This window comes from Lolium rigidum, chromosome 6 (genome assembly GCF_022539505.1).
Source record: "Lolium rigidum isolate FL_2022 chromosome 6, APGP_CSIRO_Lrig_0.1, whole genome shotgun sequence".
Lineage (NCBI taxonomy): Eukaryota > Viridiplantae > Streptophyta > Magnoliopsida > Poales > Poaceae > Lolium > Lolium rigidum.
This window is the reverse complement of record NC_061513.1, coordinates 24974342-24987904: the sequence shown is the minus strand read 5'-3', so window position 1 is coordinate 24987904 and position 13563 is coordinate 24974342.

Sequence of the window (13563 nt, the reverse complement as noted above, 5' to 3'; positions counted from 1 at the left end):
TCCACTGTCTCACAAGTCCTTGACCCAGATACATAGCATTCTCAGAGAAGAAACCTCGGCCACGATGACCCCATGGCGGCCACGGCCTCCCAAACTCTGCAACACGGCATTAAGCATTCTTACAAGGAAGAGGGAAGCATATGCTCAGCAACAGAGCTTCATCCGCGGCAGGATCGAGCAGTTATTGCAGGATTACGCTGTTGCCAATCCTTCCGAGCCCAGCTACTATCTGGATTTTGTATGTGGTGCAGAAATGGCTGATCACACTCACCAGCGTTACCATGTCAATTTCATGGCAGCAGCTACTGAACCGGGGTTCAAGAACACACTCTTCTTTGCCGATTTCAAATGGGCGTATCAACATCATCAGTCAGAAACAGCCGTTTGTTGCCCTCTCTCCCAACCGTATGATATGAGTAAGCTACTCTTGCTACCTAACTTTTGTTATCATGAGCTTTTGCGTTTGCTCATAATATATAAATAATTTTGGGGTGCAAATATCTTTAAACATTCGTTTTATGTTAATTTTTGGTCAGGTCGTTGCTACTATGGCCATGAGTCTGCACGTAACATCGTGTATCCAGATCATTCCATCGACTACTTCTCGAGCAACATCACTGGTGGTGGACTCGATGACACAGAAGGCGAACTAGAAATTGACTTCATCTACTTTGACTCTAAGAGGGATGTGGAGCTTGCCAAGGTCCTGCAGAGGATGGCCAAGAAGGAACAGTCATTGAATGGAAGGCGTGCTGCATGGGATTGGAATGTACAACCTCAACCGGCGTGCTGAATGAACCACTTGTTTGTGCTAATTTCAACCGCGCGCTTCAGTGAGTGGCTTTCGGTCAACTATCTAGGTTTACGTGGTCAATTTGTCTACCACTTAAGCATGAATTCAAACGTACTCCCTCCGTTCTTTTTTAATTGACTCGAATTTAGTACAAGTTTATACTAAATCTGAGTCAATTAAAAAGGAACGGAGGGAGTAGCAGTTAAAACATGTAAGTCTAGTCTTTATACGTACTCCCTCCTGTCCGATATAATCGACGCGGAGTTAAGCCTAACTAACTAAGGATGCATGCACATCCCCGCGGCAATTAAACAAGACCCGAGCTAGTAGGTCTAGAGGGAGTTTCAGTGCTCTCGTTATTTTAAAAGAATTCGAAGGTACTATATTATAAGTTATCAAAAATTCCGAAAATAATTCTGGAGATTGCTAGTGATACATCTCAAAATTGTGCAAAATATTAAACCAAAATTCTTTCTATTTTTTGCTAGAAAAAATGACACAATCTGATATGTTTGAAGATTTAGAAATGTACTACTCATATCTTCACTTCTGTCATTTTTATGTAGCTTGAAATATAAACTATTTAAAATTAATATTTTGCACGTTTGTGGGATACATCATTGACTATATGCTGACTTTTTAATATTTTTTTGTAAAAATCAAAAATATGGCATTTGATTTATACAAAAAGAGGTCAATAATGCCCATGTGCACCAAATCTCCATTTTGGAGGGTACGCATATGCTATTAATTATATAAAACCATATAGGATATGGATCACATTATGACTACACTGTTGGTTCCTAAATTAATAAGTTGTAAAGAAATGTTAATAAGATGAGTAATAGGTTTTTCTACTTATATAGCTTTTTTGATGTTGAATTAACAAAAACGGTTAGTAATTTAGTTTTTTTTTACCGAGGACGAAACTCTCGCTCCTCTCAATACACTAGAACCAAACATGGTCAAGTGAGGATTTAGAGTTTGGTGGGGATAATCCTCACAAGTCCTCACACATACTCCCAGTACCAAACAAGACCTTAGGAAGGTGCTAACTCGATCTTATTCGACTGAAAATCAATTAATTCTCATTTAGGTAATGTTATCGAGTTTCAGTTGCAATTCATGACTACCATAAAGTGTCAACACCCGGATTTTTAACTCCAGATGCCTATTATGCCATTCATCGCAATCCCAGGAATATTGTTTTTGCGAGACATAATAGATTGATATCACAACACATCATTCATTATAACATCATAACAGTCTTACAACAAAAGGATCACATGATCCAGTCTCATGACAACCCTTGATCTATCGATCAATTACATAACACATAGCGGAAATACGTAGTAGAGGTCCATCTATTCCATAGGCAACTGTTGACGTCAGGAGTGGTCCTAGTTGTCGTAGACGTCCTGCTGTCCATCTTCCTCGTACTGCTGTTCTCCTTCGTAGTCTGGCCATTTGAATAGCCAGGGACAAAGCCATGAGTACTTTAAAGTACTCGCAAACTAATACTAGTGTAAGCACTATCAACTAAAGTAAAGGGATGCTAAGCTCCAAGTTTATTTGCATAAAGCCAATTTTAGTTCACAAACATTTAGTAAAAGTCTCTTCATTTGCTAACTAACTCAAGTGGGAACATTAGTGCCATTTCCACAACTCTGTTGTGATTCAAGTCAAATTCACCATTCACCCTTCAAGTTCAAGTCACCAGTCATATGTCACATTTTTGAAATTGGTCTGATGACGGAACAGTATGGCCTTTCCAACCGTCCATAACCGTGGACGCGGCTATTCGAATAGTTCTACACTCTGAAGAGGTCATACACTTGTGCCACAACATTTGCAATAATCCGTCGGGGTTCGCCCTGATATATCACACTCCATGTGTGGACTACCAACCATAACCTTTCACTTACATACCCTAGTATAGGCACCTCTCCCCATGAGCTTGGCCTCCCAGTGAAGACAAACCGTCAGCCTGGGAACTACACAGGGCTTGGGCCGGACATTCACCTCATTTCACGTCATTTCACATTATTTCACATGTAACGGAGGCAGCCTCGGCATAACCCCTATGACGCTTGTTTAGAGGGATCCCATACTAAGACACATAAACTTCCAGTTAAGCCCTTACCCATAATCAGGTATTGTGGGGGTACTTGTGAAATTGGAATGGTATCGCATCCGAACCCAACCATCAGTTTTTGTAAAGTTTCCCATGTCATTCACCAGTCATATTCACCTTCAAAATCTTTCAATAGAATGACTCATCATTCCAAGGTTTTCAAAGTCATTTCATTTCACCAGTTCCCATCTAGAGTAGTCAATTTTATTTGTTAGCACTAGCAACTAGTCATGAGGGGTGCTAACTAGCTTATAGCTTTCTAGGCTAAGTTTGATGCTCTTGTTCTACTCTATATCTAGACCAAGTGAATCATGAATCAAAAAGTAAACTTTGATAATCAAAAACTTGTAAGGTAAAAACTTGGGATAGGATCATTAAGCATAAAGTAATATGTAATGGTGCCTTGCTTTTGTAGAGCTTTGCACTTTTGGTATCTTGCAAGAATATTAGCTTTCCTTGTTTGGGGTAGTGATCAAAGTTCTCTTCGTCTTCTTGGTAGAATACCTCCTCCTCTTGATAGTTTTCGGTACTAGCGTCTATAAACGAATACGAGGATACAAACATCAATCAATACTCAATGAGCCTAATTAGCCTTAATGGCTCACTCAAGATGATCTAGTATCATCACCTAACATTACCCTATATTAAGATAGGGTTTTCTTACTTAGTGTGAGGAAAAATAATTTCCTCTCATTGAAATGTGGATTAGGGTTTCTCTTTAGTTTGGAGAAATTATTACCTCTCATTGAATCTTGTTAAGATTTAATCTCCTCAAATAACAAGGTATGGTCACATGTTAACCAAGGTCAACATTTCACACTCATTATTTGAGAAACATGATTTAAATGAGGTTCTATACCTCATGCAATTTAAATCCTATTTGATTTAATATCCTCAAGTGAGGAAATATGAGACCATGCAACAATGGTCATCACATTACTTCATACCACTTGGGAAGATGATTTAAATGAGGTGCTACACCTCATAGATTTGAAATCTTAAATTTGAAATGATTTAAATGGACTAGTATTGACTACATAGCCAATTTTTTATTCTAGCCCATGATCATACACAGCACCCCTATCATATTTTTTCATACACAATTAGAGTTTCTGAAATGTGAATTATGAGAATTTGAATCACCTCAAAATAGTTTATGGTTGATTTTAAATAATTAATTGAAGTTTGAAAAGTTACTGATTTGTCATTTTTATTGCAGAGTATCTAGAATGAATTTTTAATTGAAACCAGTGGGATTAGTTAGATCATTTCATAATCTTACTAGAACATTTTGAATCACTAAATTTGGATTTGTATATTTGAAAATATTTAAATTCTAGCAATGTACCAGTAAGCAATTTAAAGGAAATACATTAAAACAGAATTCAAATTCAAACGGGGGCGGGAAAGAAGTTGGGTCGGCCCAGCTGCGGCCTGGGCCACGCATGCATGGCGCATGCACGTCGGGCACGCGCGGGACGCACAGATCGTCGGATGATGATCCGACGGCGCTGGGCCATCGTCTTCCTCCCGTCGCTGCGAGCTTGCGACGGCGAGCAGGCTCACCTCCGGGCACGGTTTCCGGCGAGCTTGGGCTTGATCGACGGGGTTTTTCAAGGGCTTCAAAGTGGTGTAGGGCTCGGTGGCTATGGTGGCGAGAAAAAGTGCGGCTATGAGGGTGGCCGCCGGCGAGCTTTTGGCTCCGGTGAGCTGCGAGGAAGGGAAGAGGGTGGTGCTAGGAGGAAGAGAGGGAGGCTGCAAGGTTGGGTGGTGATGTCCAGGTCGTGGAGGGGGGTTTATATAGCGGCCAGAGACGGGAAGGCGACGTGGCCGGCGTGGCAGCGACGTCACAGGAGCGTCGAGTGATGACCCACAAGTATAGGGGGTGTATCGTAGTATCTTCGATAAGTAAGAATGTCGATCCCAACGAGGAGCAGAAGGTGTTGACAGGCAGTTTTGATGAAGGATTCACTGTAAATGCTCACAAACAAGTATTCGGGGGTTTTGATGTAACGAGATGAATAAAGTACGAGTAAGTAAAATGCGAGAGAAATAATTGCAGCGAGTGACCCAATCCTTTTTAGCACAAAGGACAAGCCGGTTTGTTTACTTATAATGACCAAACGTTCTCGAGGACACACGGGGTTTTAGTCTAGTGCTTTCGCTACATACGGTTGATTAATCTTCATTGTTTTGATAAGTGTTGTGTGGGTGAACCTATGCTAATGTACCGCCCTTCCTAGGACTAATACATACTTGTGATTATACCCCTTGCAAGCATCCGCAACTACAAGAAAGTAATTAAGATAAATCTAACCACAGCCTTAAACTCTGAGATCCTGCGATCCCTCCTGCATCGATATACCAATGGGGGTTTAGGTTTCTGTCACTCCGGCAACCCCGCAATTGGCAAACGAGTACAAGATGCACTCCCCTAGGCCCATAAATGGTGAAGTGTCGTGTAGTCGACGTTCACACGACACCACTAGAAGAATAACACCACAACTTAAATATCATAACATTGAATATTACTCAACCATAATTCACTACTAGCATTTAGACTTCACCCATGTCCTCAAGAACTAAACGAACTACTAACGAGACACCATATGGAACATGATCAGAGGTGATATGATGATGAATAACAATCTGAACATAGACCTTGGTTCAATGGTTTCACTCAATAGCATCAACAACAAGTAGAAATCAGTATCGGGAGAGTTTCCCCTATCAAACAATCAAGATCAAACCAAAATTGCTACAGCGGTGACGATGTCCAGCGGTGGAGATGGCGGTGATGATGGTGGAGATGATGATGATGGTGATGGAGATGATGTCCAGCTCGATGGCGGTGACGATGGCGTCGATTTCCCCCTCCGGGAGGAATTTCCCCGGCGGATTCCTGCCCGCCGGAGAGCTCTTTTCTCTCTGGTGTTCTCCGCCCCGCGAGGCGGGCTGTAACCCTTCGTGAGGATTCCTCTGTGGCTTAGGTCTTCGGGACGAAGGGTTTCGCGAAGAAAAGGAGGCGAAAGAGGCCGAGGGGGCTCCACACCACATGGTGGCGCGGCCGGGCCATGGGCCGCGCCACCCTATGGTGTGGGCCCACCTCGGGTCCAGCTGGCTCCCCCTTCGGCTTCCTCCGTCATCCGGAAAAATAGGATTTTTGGTAAAACTTCCTTCCACGGTTGATCTTCCGAAATATTGCATCTGACGGTGCTTTTTCCAGCGAGAATCCTGGCTCCGGTTGCTCGATCTCCAAATAATCATGAAATATGCAAAATAGATGAAATAACATAAGTATTGTGTCCCAATATGAAATATATCAATGAATAACGAGCAAATTATGATATAAAATAGTGATGCAAATTGGACGTATCAACTCCCCCAAGCTTAGACTTCGCTTGTCCCCAAGCAAAGCGAACTCGGTAAACAGGACCGCATGTTTATGGAGTGAAGAGTCGATAAACAAAATACGGACAAGAAGCATCATATTCATTCACACAAGACATTATAGTAAACAACTTCCTCATATAACTCAACTTGAAACAAGTATAAGGTAATCACAAATAAAGGTGCATAAGAAATCATAATTGGTGATGGCAAACTTTGTTCTTGGTCAGAGAACATTTAACAGATTATACTTATCTATTGAGCAGCGCTCTCATATTAAAGCTTATGGTAAACTTGCATACTCAATCATATTAATCATTGATGACTTTCAACGCTATATTCATTCAGGTAAAACTTGTACTAAACAAGAAAGAGTAAAAACATGATGAAGCAAATCACAATATAATAGTTTGGTCACAACAACTCAAATGATTGCTTGAGATGGAGGGAAATAGGTTTACTGACTCAACATAAAGTAAAAGACAGGCCCTTCGCGAGAGGAAGCGAGAGATTAAATCATGTGCTAGAGCTTTTTCAGTTTTGAAATTATATGAAGAGAATAAAAGTAAAGTTTTGAGAGGTGTTTGTTGTTGTCAACGGCTGGTAGCGGGTACTCTAACCCCCTTGCCAAACGAGACCTCCAAAGAGCGGCTCCCATGAAGGACGTTATCTCCACCGGCAAGGTAGATCATCCCTCTTCTCTTTTGTTTACACATGTACTTTAGTTTATTTAAGGATGACACTCCCCCCAACCTTTGCTTACACAAGCCATGGCTAACCGAATCCTCGGGTGCCTTCCAACAATCTCATACCATGGAGGAGTGTCTATTGCAAAATTAAGTTGCTTAACGATGAATCGGGGCAAAACATGTGAAGAGAATTATTAATGAAAGTTAATTAATTGGGGCTGGGAACCCCGTTGCCAGCTCTTATTGCAAAATTATAGGATAAGTGGATAAAGCCACTAGTCCATTAATGGAGGCTGCCTAACAAGATTGAAAGATAAAACACCACATACTTCCTCATGAGCTATAAAACATTGACACAAATAAGAAGTAATAAGTTTTGAATTGTTTAAAGGTAGCACATGAAGTATTTACTTGGAATGGCAGAAAATTCCATGCAGTAGGTAGATATGGTGGACACAATTGGCATAGGTTTGGGTTCGAGGTTTGGATGCACGAGAAGTATTCCCTCTCAGTACAGGTCTTTGGCTAGCAAGGTTAAATAGCAAGCATAGGAGTTGAGGGAAACAAACAAATATACATGTGATAGAAACAATCATGCATCTTACTTGTAAGCACAAACAGTTTTAACTTTCGAATACTAAGCTAAGAACTGATAAGAAAGATAATAATATCTTCTACATGTACTTCCTCTATTCTTCTTGAACTCAAAGTGTTGTTGCTATTGACCATTGCTAAGTTTGCCAAAACCAAATAGATTTACTTAATGCTCCCAAAGTGGTACCAATACTAAAATCAAGATCAATCATATAGTAAAAATTGCAAACTAGAATAAGGTGTGCAATATGTAAATGATAAGACTTCTCATTAATATTCCATAACGATAACTCACACCAAGGGATACATAGACAAACTAAAGGAGAGATACTTCCACACTGCAACCCATCTCATACGATAACTTCCCTACTCATGATATGACACTACTTGATAGTAAAAAGTAAAAGGTAATGATAATGTGATACCGCGGCACTCCCCCAAGCTTGGAACAAACCAAGGGGATGCCAATACCGAAGATGGATTACTCCTTTGGCGATGGTGGTGATGAATCCCTCATGCGCTTCTTACGGATCTCCTTCGGCTTCGGCTTCTCGGCTTGGCAAATCTGCACTAAGTATCGAAGAGATTCATTGTTATCCGAAGTCGGTGATGGCGAACACTGTGACGGGCATCAAGTAATATCCCAGCATTCTACGGAGTCGGTAATTCTCCTCCACGAGTATCTCCACTTCTCTTCTTAGAGCCCGGTATTGACCGCAAAACTCATCGGTAGTCCGCGAGCTTCTTCCGGCACGGGGAAAGAGTCGAGGCCGAGAGCGGGGGGTAAGGGTCCACTGCAAGTTATGAGAGAAAGAACGACGAGTATCAACGGATCCCACCAAGACTTGCTTACTCCCCACAGCTTGTTGCTCTTGCTTTGACGACACCCTTTTCACTTCTTCCTTCGAAGGCCCTTTGCCCTTGTTGTCGGAGGCCATGGTGCTCCTAGATTGAAAACAGATCCTGGCAGAAACAGCTCGAAACAAAACACGTCGAGAGAACGATATACGGACCTCCAGGGGTTCGGGGGATTTTATAATAAAAAATTTCAGAACAAACGGAAAGTACCAGGTCGAACCAGAGTCGGAAAGGGGCAACGAGGCGGTGCCACCATAGGTCGGCGCGGGCCCAGGCCAGGCCGCGCCGGCCTGTGGTGTCACGCCCTCGTGCGTCCTTTCCACTCCGTTTCGATCTCGTAATTTTTCTTATTTTCCAAAAACAGCAAAAATAATGTTCGGAAAGTAAATCGCGAACTTTTCATTACCGATCTTGTTACCTATTCAAAGTCGAGTTACGGCGGATTGTCAATTTGTCATTTGATGAAAGCTTCGGTGTTTCCACTCGAATAATATCAACATCAACATTATAAGAATCACACGAGATATAATGCTTGAGTCTTTGTCCATTCACCACTTGCGTAGCATTGCCTTGGAGAGAGCTAATCTTAATTGCTCTGAACGATACACCTCCTCAACAACATATGGTCCTTCCCATTTCGAGAGTAATTTCCACTGCAAAGAATGCGAGACGAGACCGATACAATAGGACTTTATCCCCAATATTAAACTCTCTTTTGATGATCCTTCTATCATGCCATTTTTTAACTTTTTCTTTAAAGAGTTTAGCATTTTCATAAGCTTCACTTCTCCATTCATCTAGAGAACTTAATTGTAGCAACCTCTTATCACCGGCAAGTTTAGGATCTTTATTTAATTCTCTAACAGCCCGATAAGCTTTGTGTTCTAGTTCCAAAGGTAAATGACAAGCCTTTCTGTAAACCATTTTATAAGGTGACATTCCCATGGGGTTTTTATAAGCAGTTCTATAAGCCCATAGTGCGTCTTTCAATTTACTAGCCCAATTCTTTCTAGATTTATTAACGGTCTTCTGCAAGATAGATTTAATTTCTCTATTTGATAGTTCTACTTGACCACTACTTTGAGGGTGATAAGCGGAAGCAATTCTATGATTAATACCATACTTAGCAAGAGTTTTTCTAAAACCTCCATGAATAAAATGAGAACCTCCATCAGTCATAATATATCTAGGTACTCCAAATCTAGGAAAAATAACATCTAAAAGCATTTTTAAAGAGGTCTCACCATCGGCACTTTTTGTAGGTATGGCTTCCACCCATTTAGTAACATAATCAACGGCAACAAGTATATGAGTGTTACCTTTTGAAGAGGGAAAAGGTCCCATGAAGTCAAATCCCCAACAATCAAACGGTTCAATAACAAGAGTATAATTCATAGGCATTTCATTGCGTACTGGAGATATTACCAACCCTTTGACATTCATCACAAGATAAAATAAACTTCCTTGCATCTTTGAAGAGAGTTGGCCAATAAAAACCTGATTGTAGAACCTTTTGCGCGGTTCTATCTCCGGCGTGATGTCCTCCATAAGCACTTCCATGACATTTACTCAATATCTCTTGTTGTTCATATTCGGGAACACACCTTCGCATAATACCATCCACTCCTTCTTTATATAAGTGTGGGTCATCCCAGAAATAATGCCTCAAGTCATAAAAGAATTTCCTCCTTTGCTGAAGTTGAAAAGGTTGGAGGCAAGTACTTGGAAACAATAAAGTTAGCATAATCGGCATACCAAGGATCTGTCTCGCGAGCTCACCTTTATTACAGCCAATTGTTCATTTGGAAAACTATCATTAACGGGAACGAGGATCATAAGAAATATTTTCCAATCTAGACAAATTATCGGCAACAGGATTATCAGCACCTTTCCTATCTACAATATGTAAATCAAATTCTTGCAAAAGAAGTACCCATCTAATAAGCCTCGGCTTAGCATCTTTCTTTTTCATAAGGTATCTAATTGCGGCATGATCAGTATGAATTGTAACTTTTGAATCAACAATATAAGATCTAAATTTATCACAAGCAAAGACTACGACTAACAATTCTTTTTCGGTAGTAGCATAATTTCTTTGAGCAGCATCAAGAGTTTTACTAGCATAATGAATAACATTTAATTTTTTATCTACTCGTTGTCCAAGAACAGCGCCTACAGCAAAATCACTAGCATCACACATAATTTCAAATGGTAAATTCCAATCAGGAGGTTCAACTATAGGAGCATTTGTTAAGGCTTTCTTTAGAGTTTCAAAAGCTTCCTTACAATCATCATCAAAAACAAAAGGTACATCTTTTTGAAGAAGATTAGTAAGAGGCTTTGAAATCTTGGAGAAATCTTTAATAAATCTCCTATAAAACCCAGCATGTCCAAGAACACTACGAATACCTTTAACATCCCTCGGATAGGGCATCTTTTCAATAGCTTCAACTTTAGCTCTATCAACTTCAATACCTCTCTCGGAAATTTTATGTCCCAATACAATTCCTTCATTAACCATAAAGTGGCATTTCTCCCAATTAAGAACAAGGTTAGTTTCTTCACATCTCTGCAGAACTTTATCAAGGTTTCGCAAGCAACTATCAAAAGAATTCCCGTAGACGGAAAAATCATCCATGAATACTTCCACAATACTCTCACAAAAGCCATGAAAAATAGCAGACATGCATCTTTGAAAAGTAGCGGGAGCATTACATAAACCAAAAGGCATACGCCTATAAGCATAAGTTCCATAGGGACAAGTAAAGGTGGTTTTCTCTTGATCTTTAGCTTTAACGACAATTTGTGAAAACCCAGAATAACCATCAAGAAAGCAAAAATGAGTATTTTTAGATAACCTTTCTAGCATTTGATCAATAAATGGTAAAGGGTAATGATCTTTCTTAGTAACTTTATTAACTTTTCGATAATCAATGCACATTCTATACCCTACAACTACTCTTTGAGGTATGAGCTCATCATTATCATTAGGCACAACAGTAATTCCTCCTTTCTTAGGAACACAATGCACAGGACTAACCCATCTACTATCGGCAATAGGATATATAATACCGGCTTCAAGAAGTCGTAATACCTCATTTCTTACCACATCCTTCATCTTAGGAATTAGACGACGCTGAGGTTCAACAACGAGGCTTCGCATCATCTTCCATATTAATGGCGTGTTGGCAAATAGAGGGAGAAATCCCCTTCAAGTCATCAAGAGTATAGCCAATAGCACCTCGGTGTTTCTTCAATATTTGCAATAATCTTTCTTATTCAAACTACTGTAAGCTTAGAACTAATAATAACGGGATATATTTTCTTATCATCAATATGAGCATATTTAAGATTATCGGGCAAAGGCTTTAAATCAAAAACGGGATCTTCCTTTGGTGGCGGTGTTGTACCCAAGTCTTCCACCGGTAAATCATGCTTGAGAATAGGTTGGCGAAGAAAAATCTCCTCAAGCTCATCTCTTTCTTTCCTAAAAACTTCACTCTCGCTATCCTCCAAATGTTGCTTCAAAGGATTATTAGGAACAAGAACAATAGATGCACACTGCTCCATTTTAAAATCATTACTAGGCAAATCGGCTTTATAAGGAGTTTTGGTAAATTTAGAGAAGTTAAACTCATAAGATTCACCAGCAAATTTAGTCAAAATTTTCTCTTTCTTGCAATCTATAATAGCTCCACAAGTATTTAGAAAAGGTCTACCAAAAATGATAGGACAATAATCACTAGCAGCGAGAACCAAGGACCAAAAAGTCGAGCGGGATATTTAATCTTACCACATAGAACTTCCACATCTCGAACAATACCAATTGGAGAAATAGTTTCTCTATTAGCCAGCTGAATAACCACATCAATATCTTCAAGTTCACAAGAATCAATTTCGTGCATAATCTCCGTGTAAAGCTCATAAGGTATAGCACTAACACTTGCACCAATATCACATAAAGCATAATAGCAATGATCACCAATTCTAACAGATAGCATAGGAACACTAGCTTGTTTGGGTTTATTAGGATGTGAAACAATATTAGAAGCATCTTCACGAGAAAATAATATGACCATCCTCCACATTTTCGGTCACAAGATATTTAACTATTGCAACGGCGAGTTCAACTTTTATTTGTTCTTCGGGTTCTATAGGTTTCTTTTCACTTTTATGAACCGCACTATTTATAACGAGTACTCTTTCATTTTAGCAGGAAAAGGAGTTTTTTCAATATAAGCTTCGGGAATGACACGATCAGCGGTTTCAACTACAACACACTTATTAATAGATGAATCAATTTTATCTTTATACGGTTCATGATACTTATCAAAATTCTTCTTAGGCAATTCATGATGAGAGGCAAAAGCTTGATAAAGGTTTGCGGGAACTTGAGAATCAAGACCATATGTAGCACTCATATTACGAAATGTATCAGTATACATAAAAGCTTCAATGCATTTATAATCATAAATTATACCGATTCTCTATCCTTGTCGTTCTCCCAACTTTCGGTATTTTCTTGGATCCGATCAAGAAGGTCCCTTTTAAACTCTTCTTTATTGCGTGTAAATGATCCGGAACAAGAAGTATCCGGCAAGGTCTTGTCTTGAAAAGAAAGTCTTGCATAGAAATTATCAATAATAACATTACCGGGAAGCTCATGAATGGGGCATTTGAGCATTAAAGACTTCAATCTCCCCCAAGCTTGGGCAATACTCTCTCCATCATGAGGCCAGAAATTATATATGCGGTTCCGATCTTTGTGAATTTCACTTGGAGGATAATATTTGGAATAAAATAAAGGCACAATGTCCTCCCGATCAAGAGAATCACCATTCTTCGACAATTTATACCAATGCGCCGCTTTACCGGACAGCGATATAGAGAATAGCTTCTTCCTAACTTCATTCATAGCAATACCTGCACATTTGAATAACCCGCATAATTCATGCAAAAACGGTAAATGATCACCGGGATGGACGGTTCCATCCCCTTCATAGCGGTTATCCACAACATGTTCAATAATTTTCGTAGGTATTTTATATGGTATTACTTCCTCACCTGGCGCCTCATCCACTACCGTTGCGGTAGTAGTAGATTTC